Source organism: Solanum pennellii, chromosome 4 (assembly GCF_001406875.1).
Source record: "Solanum pennellii chromosome 4, SPENNV200".
NCBI lineage: Eukaryota > Viridiplantae > Streptophyta > Magnoliopsida > Solanales > Solanaceae > Solanum > Solanum pennellii.
The window spans coordinates 6,306,266-6,313,765 of NC_028640.1; positions in this window are offsets into that span (position 1 = coordinate 6,306,266).

The window sequence follows — 7,500 nt, forward strand, 5'->3', positions numbered from 1 at the left end:
AAGAAGATAAGGCAAATGATTAGGTTGACGAACTTGGAGGAGGGGGTGGGGGAGATTTTCTTTTTTCTTCTTTTTGTTGTTGCCGGAGGAATGGAATTTGTTGTTGGAATCAGGATGGCTGGTGAAGGGAAGAAGAAGAAAGGTGGGTGGGTGGGTTTGTGTGGGAATGGGGGTTTTCTTTTTTCTCTTTTTTGCTAATTAATTTTTAGGATTATTAATGATTGGAGTTTTTATTTTCATTTTTTAAAAAATAATCAAATATTCATTAGATGGGGCCCATGTGCCACATACTGCAATTTTATTGGTTACTTTTTAAAAATAGTGAGCGTGAGTTACACACACAACATTTTAAAAGCTTATTATTATTTTGTATTTAATAGGTACATATTTGTTAATATTAGAGTGTCTAATAGGTAGTAGCCTTAGTTGAGGTGTTTAAGTGAATTATGAGGACAACTTTAGGGGGCCGCAGATGACTTAAGCCTTATTTTAAATATAAAAATGAGTCATTCCTCTCTGGAACGAACTAGTAAAAGAAGTAGTGTTACATAAATGGAATAGAATAGGAATCAGAAGCTAACAATTACTGTTATCATCGTATGATTAGGTCACGACCAATTCAAGCCACGGAAATAAATTCTTACAGAAATGAAAAGTAAAATTATAAATCAATATAGTCAAATCCGTTTTTAAATTCATACATAACGATAAAAATTATAATTGAGTGACCACACGAAAGTCACGCATTTAATTAAACTACAGACAACCTCTTATAAAAATATGAAGACTTATATGTGCATTAAGATCCCTAGTGTGGTCCGTTCCTTCCAAAACCCTACACATACCAAGAACTAGTATATCAATTTTAATTTGATAAGGCTTTTATCTTCACATGATTACCTCTATATAAAGAAGGACCAATTGGTTGTATTTCACTTCATAACCATAAAAATTCAAATATAGCATAAAGTTTCCACTCTCTTCAAGTGCCAAAATGGGAAGAATCACAATAGCAATTTTTGCCCTTTTTATTATTTTATCATCACTTTTCTTCAACCCAATTAGCAGCTCAAGGGATATTGTTGTTGATAAACCAAATACACACAAAATCCTGTTATCCCAACAAAAAATGAGCAAGAATGATTATTGTAGTGTTTGTGTCCCTCAATGTGGTTCTTGTACTTGTTGCATTGCAAATTGAAGCATTAAATATTACTTATGTTGTAATATTATAATTATTGTAGCCAAATATACATGGCTTCATAAATAATATTTCTTTCTGTCTTCTCATAAATAGATGTAAAATCTACGTATACTCTATCATCTTCAAATATTTATAGAATTACAGTAATTTTATTGTTCTTGTTCTAGTTCTTGTTGTTGTCATTAATAAAATCATTTCTATCTTTTGAATGATAGAGGTAAAGTCTATATATACACTCTACCTATGAAATTATGCACTAAGTTTGCTATTGTTGTTGTTTATCGTCTTCATAAAATAAAATCATTTCCTTCTAATTATATAAATGTAGTAATCTCTCTTGATTTCATCTTCAAATTAAAGAGATTCATTGCAATATATATTGGTCAATTTATTCTTGTATGTGTTTTATTTGACATTGCATCTTCATTTCCCGTGCACTTTACTTTCTTTTTTTGAGTTTAACTTCTATATGTTGATCAATACTTATTTTTTTAAATAAACGATCAAATAATCTGAAGGATAACTACATATTACTATTATCGATAATAATTCTATATAGAATTTTTAAAATCACCTAAGTAGGTTATAATTTATTCGAACTTTTCGATCATTTGAAATTTCATTGATTATTATAACGGTGAGATTTTTTATGAACAAGTGAAGTTAATGGCCGTCTAGTTGTAGAATAGTACCCCACCACGGTACAGACTTGGGTTCGAATTCTAACTAATGCATCCACTTTCTCCTCTCTTTTTTATAAGTTTTGATCGATAAATTTTACTGCTATAATCAATAAAAGAATAGTTTTATGAAGTTCTAATTAATCAATCCTTGATCTATCAAAGATTTAAATATATTTTTACTCAACGACTTCTTGTTGCACATGAACCATCGACTCACTTGAATACTTTAACTTTGACAAAAAAATTTAAAAAAAACACCTATTAAACACTCTAATCTTAATAATCTATTATTGATATCTTTTAAAATCTGTCAATAAATTTTGTTTAAACATTCAAAAATTATGATCTATTTCGATTGAGGTCAATACGTCATAAATTGATTTTATTAAATATTTTCAACTCAAATTTTCAAAAGGTTATTCTTATATATTTTAAGTGTTCATTATATAGATAAGTTAACCATAATACAAATCACATTTTTTAATTATATGCATTAGACTCAATAAGTCAGATGTAAAATCTTAAGTTTGTTTCCATCAATATTAATGTGTATAATAAGCCAAAAATAAGACTTTATGAGACTGAAAAGCATTATTTTACTTCAAATGTTCATCAAGCATATATTTTTTTCTTGAAATTGCACTAGTATTTAAAATACTAAAGTTTAACGTGTAAAAAATAATGAGGACTATAAAAGCACGAAGTACATGAATCCTCGCCACCCCTTTTAGAATTATAATATTTGATTAAATATGTTATATTAATATCGTTTGATATATGATATATGATATATAATATATTTTAAATAAATATATTTTATTATTTTTAATAAATAAAGGTCAATAAGTATGAGTATGGTATATGGAGACACAGGCCCATCAGTACAAGCCCAAAGACCCAAATTAAATGCTTCTGACCTACAAAATTTTGCCATACATAAAATAAGAGTGTTTATGGGCTTGTTAACTTACACCTTATGTATATATATATACTTAATAGATTGGAAGGGTTCGGAGGCAATAAGGAAAGGAAAGGCATTAGAGAAGTAGTTGCTTGACTTCGATTCTTTGGTGGAGGTAGGTTATGGTTTATTTCTATTTGATAGATAAACTCTCAATAGAGATTGATATGTATTACGTGATATTGTAAAGTTTCCTATGTACTTGATTGTGTGGTTGTATGTCTTGATTGTGTGGTTTGTGGTTGGCCTAAAATTATGAGACTGTTGAATTTCTAATCTTGAACCCTCTCTATTAAAATGACGCCTTGAATAAAGAAGGCTTGATGAAATAAAATAATGAGATAATTGGATCGGAGTGTCACGTTCCGACACGGTATTATTGGATCGGAGTGTCACGTTTCGACACGGTATTATGAGATCGGAGTGTCACATTTCGACACGGTATTATGAGATCGGAGTGTCACGTTCCGACACAATAACATTAAAGGAAAGGAATCTTGAATTAACTTAATTTACTCAATCTCAAAGAACCTATTTTCCAAATGAGTATGGTGTGGAGGCATGAGTCCTCACAGGTGTCCTTGATGTTGTGATTGATGGTGTACCTATTATGGTGTTGTTGTCAATGGTTCATTTGTTTGTTGCTTGCCACCTGTTAAGTATTGTAGTTGATTTTATATTATTATTCAATATATATTGATTTCTATTTTGAGTTGGCCGATGATACCTACTTAGTACGTGTTCCTTGTACTTACCCCTACTTGTATTTTCTTCTTTGTTCTTTTGTGGAGTGCAGCAAGTGTACCATCGACTTCGACTCGCCCTCAGCTCTAGCCAGTCTCCAGCACATCAGAGTTGAGGGTGAGCTATTAATTATAGCTCATGCTAGATTCTCTCATTCACGTCCTGATGTCTTTGAATTTTGGACATAGACCATCTTTTTGCTTATTTTGGTTTCTTAAACACTCTTAGACTTGGTAATTTGAAAATAGATGTCCTTGACGTTATGACTATCAAATTTTGGAATAATAAATATTAAACTTTAGAAACTTATTTAAACTGGTTACTTAATAAGTTTTGGAGCTTCCGCATTATTTTTGTTATTTATAATTGAACTATTGGTATATGTTGGGGTGTAGATTTATTGGTTCGCCCACCTAGGGAGGTATGTGTGGGTGCCACTCACGACTCATTTTGGGTCGTGACACATACATCATTAATAGTTGATTTTTAAATTGAAGTTACATTTATCAAATCGAATTAAATTTTATAATTTTGATATTTAATATCTTTATTCAATAATCAATTATTAAATTATTAAATTCAGACTTTGAGTAAATAATACGTGCTTGAGGACATGCGCATACAAAATAGTTGAAAGATTTTCTCGATAGCTTAGTACCAACCAAGGTTACGATGGAACTCAAAATTCAGAGCTAGATTGTAGATCCACTCATTACTTACACTTAGTAGGCAATTTCTTTTCAAAGATAGGGGCTTATTGGTCATGTTTGATTGATCAAACACAAAATTGAAAAAAAAAAAGATTTTTCAAACTTATAAGTGCTAAAAATAGATATATAGCATTTTTTATAATAATATTCTCAAGTTATAGTATTAGAGTTTGTCTTTCAATATATAACATCTAATATATCAAGTTATAGCATATTATTAAAAATTAAAGGATGACTTTAAATAATTTAAAATATTTATTTTTTAAAAAAAAATAAAGAAAAATAACGGATCAGTTTTTAAATGAAAAATATCATGTTTCATTATTTAAAATAATTACATTCAATAAATATAATAACTGATTAGCGCCTATTAAGGAATTTTAAAAAAAAAATCAGATTAATTAGTTACCTTAAAAAGCTCAACTTAGTTGAAATCAAATTAAATTGTGATTTATTTTCTCAAAACGCTCTAATAAAATGAAATCACATTAAAATCTGTTACTTTTTCCAAGCTATTGTGTTTCTCTCTCTTGTTTGCAGATTGCATTTTCATTTTTTTTAGTGATTGAAGATATTTTGTTGTTGAAAAGACGTGATTTGTTGTGATGGACAACATTGTATCTATATTAATTAAACATGGTGGAAGGTGAAATCCGTCAGGTTGGTATTTATTATAATTTGTTGGTTTGTTTTTGAAAATTTTATTCAATATACAGATTATTGCGTTTTTTTGTTTCACACCGTGTGTTAATATATACCATATTTGCAACAGCACGGAACAGTATAGATGTTTTAGTTTTATTAAAATTGAAGATTCGATTAATACGTGTTTTATGAAAAAATAAAAAAAATAAAATTCATTTTACAGTGTGTTTAGTAAAATAAAGAATTAATTATAATGTTGTGGATCATTGTTGTATGACATTTGTATTAAATGTGCAACTCTGTACCATTTACGTTCATAACAAACATGTCATCTCTGTCGTTTTCAGACTCAAGAAGAAAAATATGAAGCAACAATTGACATTGAATTTTTATGTTATGTAATTCATAAAAAAAAAATCCACAATGGTGTTTCTTGCACAAATTGTTGAAACCTATCTTGACCGAGGAAAGTCAACAGATCAGCGAACATGCTCATGTTGGTATAAGAAGACCAATATGTGTGTACCTTCTTCTTTTATAAAATTGGTAATACTAAATTAAGTCGTTTAACGGAATATATAATTTCATAGAAACATCATTCATACACTGCCATATGAATAACAAACAAATCAATTCATACAGAAAGCATGAAATGAAATTCTAAGGTACTTTCATACACAAATCATACAACAGTAATACATCAATTTATCTATCAATTCAAACACCATTCAAACACTGCCATATAAATGGACAACCAAATCAATTCATACAATAATAATACATCAATTTATATATCAATTCATACAACATTTATACACAAGTCATACAAACTAATACATCAGTCCACCATAATTCATACAATATTAATACATATTACAATTGTTAAAAAGTTAATCTGTGACTTTCAAACTACAAAATAATACTCATATAGGATTAATACATCAATTCATACATCAAAATCATACATAAATTATATAATGGTAATACATATTATAATTGTCAAAATTATACAATGTGACTATGAAACTCATAAAGTTTTCGGATACAAAACTAAAAAATCAAATCATACAATCATACAAAATACAATTGTCAAACAATATCAAAAATAAAACTCATATCCAATACTAAAAAATCATTCATACATAAATCATACAAATTTTATACAATATACGATTGTCAAACAAAATAAAAAATTAAAGTCACCTACAGATAACATTTTTATCAAATTTTAAATTAATCGTTTTACTGACCTTAACAACTTTTTTGCCTTTCTTTGTAGTTTGTATCGCTGACTCCTTTTTTTATGATGTTATCGTTGATCGACCAAGTTCAACATCTGTTGATTTTTTTTATTTTTTTAAGTACCAACCAAGGTTACGATGAAACCCAAAATTCAGAGCTAGATTGTAGATCCATTCATTACTTACACTTAGTAGGCAATTTCTTTCAAAGATAGGGGCTTAGTGATCATGTTTGATTGATTAAACACAAAATTGAAAAAAAAATTCAAATTTATAAGTGCTAAAAGAATATCGCAAATTTGTGTGACTATACAAATATGTCCTTAATAAAGGATAAAATGAATAAATTATATTATATATTATCTTAAATACAAAAATGAGTTATTTTGCTTTGAAATAGACTAGTTAAAAGAAGTAGTGTCACATGAATGAAAATATGAAATAAAATGAAAATCTTGGTGTCAATAGTAAACTTTATCATTGTATAACTAGGTCACAAACGATTCAAGCCATGAACACAATCTTTTATTATAGAAATGTAAGATAAAATTATAAATCAATGTAATCAGATCTTTTCTCATATTCACGCAAAACAATAAAAGTTGTTAAGTGACACACGTTCAAACTCAAGAACGACTCTTATAGAAATGTGATGACTTATATGTGCATAAAATCCCTAGTGTGGTGCGTTTCTTCCCAAACCCTACACATATCAAAAGCTTAGTGTGTCAAACTACACTTTTAATTTGATAAGTCTTCTATCTCCGCGAGATCAACTCTATATAAAGGAGGACCAATTAGTTGTATTTCACTTTATAGCCATAAATATTCAAATATAGCATATAGTTTCCACTCTCTTCAAGTGCCAAAATGGGAAGAATCACAATAGCAATTTTTTCCCTTTTTATCATTTTATCATCACTTTTCTTCAACCCAATTAGTAGCTCAAGTGATATTACTATTCATAAACCAACTACACACAAAACCCTCTTATCCCAACAAAAAAATCAGTAAGAGTGATTATTGTAGTGTTTGTATCCCTCAATGTGGTTCTTGTACTTGTTACATTGCAATTTGAAGCATTAATGTTACTTATGGGGTAATTTTATAATAATTGCAGCCAATAAATGTATGACTTTATGAATAAAATACTTTCGAAAACAATCTCATTTCTGTCTTGTAAATTGTAATGTTACTTATGTTGTAATACTATAATAATTGTAGCCAAACATGTATGGCTTCATGAATAAAAATTTTTCTTGTTCAGTTGGAGATCCTTAGAAAACATTTCTCAATTCTGCCTCATTTATAG